This window comes from Echinops telfairi, unplaced genomic scaffold (genome assembly GCF_000313985.2).
Source record: "Echinops telfairi isolate 266 unplaced genomic scaffold, ASM31398v2 ScPeMD7_1;HRSCAF=3_1, whole genome shotgun sequence".
Classification (NCBI taxonomy): Eukaryota; Metazoa; Chordata; class Mammalia; order Afrosoricida; family Tenrecidae; genus Echinops; species Echinops telfairi.
In genome coordinates, this window is record NW_022103897.1 from 855,734 (window position 1) to 857,966 (window position 2,233).

The window sequence follows — 2,233 nt, forward strand, 5'->3', positions numbered from 1 at the left end:
TTTGGGAATAATGAGGGCAACAAATGTATAGATGTGCTTTACACAATTGATCTATGTATTGTGATGAATTGTATGAGCCCCAATAAATTGATTTAAAAAAAAGAAATAGGTGAAGGCTGTAGAAATGGGTTACCAACTGGCCCTGTATCAGAGGTGATCACTATTGTCTGGCTGGGCAGGAGACTGGAGCACAGGTTGCTGGCAGGCAGATCTGACCTTTGTATCGCCAGTGAGTGGAGTGATGCCAATCTGCTGGCCATGTGGAGAGGTGGAAGGGGAGATAAGGATGCAGGCTCCCTGGACAGCAGGTTTTGGGGAGCTAGCGCAGACTGGTCTTTCCTTTAAGATGAAAAACAAAGACACACACATGTCGTGTCTGAAGCTTTGGGAAGGCTGTGTCAGGGACGGGCCCCAGGATCCTTTGTTCAGTTCCTGCTGTTATGTGCCTTTGACTCCTTTCTGACTCAGGCACCCGCTGTACCACAGAGCAAGGTCCTGTCCAGTCTGCGCCATCTTCACAAGCATTGTTATGTTGCAGCCCGTTGTTGCAGCTACGGTGTCAATCCATCTTGTTGAGATTTTCCCCCCCTCTTTTGCTGACTCTCCATTTTATCAAGCATGATATATTTTTCCGGGATCTGGTTTCTCCTGATAACATGTTGCAAAGTACATAAGACCAAGTTTGTTCCCCTCCCATCTAAGAAGCATTCAGGCTGTACTTGCAAGATAAATTTGTTCATTCTTCTAACCAAAAGTCAAATCAAAAAAACAAACCAATCCAAAATCACTGGCATCAAGTTGGTTCCTACTCAGTCTTTATGGCAGCATTTAGTGGGTTTGAACTTCGGGTTAGCCGTCCAAGGGTATGTACAATATTTTTAAAGAAAATCATAATTCAAATGTCAAGTGCAACAACATTTCATCAGCCTTCTTTATTTATAGTCTCGCTTTCTCGTGCACATCAAAACACCACATCTTGTGTTACATGTGCCTTAATCCTTAAAGTACCATCTTTGCTTTTTAATACAGTGTGCTAGTTACATAATCTGGTGTCAATTTGGGACTTGAGGGGATTAAGAGTGAAGGGCTGGAGTCTAGTATGTCAATTGGGTCATAGACAATTAGGCCTCTGTGGGCATGGCCTTCTGAGAATTCTTGGAACTCTGGCATTTTCCTCCTTGGAGCCGGGAGACACTTTTCTCTCTGCTCACTCCCTGAGATGACGCTTTACTGAGAAGACACATGGCACTACGCCCTGGGAGCTGGAGAATCCACGTGAATCTACCCTGATGCAACCCGACCTCTGGAGCTGGAGAAGCCATGTAGAAACCCCTGCCAGCGCTGAGATGCTTACAACGCCACTGCATCCAGAAGACATCCAACCCACTGGCCTGTGATCCTGCATTCGGCATCATTGCATGCATTTTGTGAGTCTGAAGAGGACTTCATGGATTGGTATTGGGCTAATATCATACTTATGGGCTTGGACTCTACTGGGTTGGGATGCTTTCTTAATGTATAATGTATAATTACCCTTTCTATAAAACTCTCTCTTATATGAGTTTCTATGGATTTGTTTCTCTAGTCTACCCGGACTACCACATTATGGTACCTTGGGAGTCGGGTACTAGAAAAACAAATCATTAAGATGGAGAGTATATGTTTGTTTGACTTCTGCCTCATGATAGTGTTTCTTGGGCTAGCCAAGTCAGATATGTCCATGCAGTTTACTGGGTTGCTTTCTGGAAAGAACATGGGAAGTTAAAGTTTTGATTCTTTTCATTTGTTGTAGTTTTTGGTTATTCCTGTGTGAAATGGCAAAAAAGAATGTGATGAACTTTGAGCTCAGGGGGCGAAATCGCTGTTTGAATTTCTCAGAGATGCTACTAAGTGAAAATGGCTGACTGAAGGTCGAAATATCTTACAGAAATCCTGGCTCTGGTTTGATGCTCTTTGAGGTCTAATCCCATATTTTTGTATAAATAGAAAAGTTTAGATAAGGATCTAGATAAGCTAGATAAGGATTGAACCTGACTGTTTTAAGAATTGAGTTTAGTATATGATTTTACTTTGTTTATACTGATTTCTTCTATGTATTATTGTGGATATAAGGATTTATAGGCATGATTTTGGGAAGTATGAAAATAGAGAGCTTGCATGCCCTCTTCCCTTGAGCCATTAATTTGATCTTTAGATGGGTTTAGGACATGCCTGGAAAGAAGGCTCTGAAAGG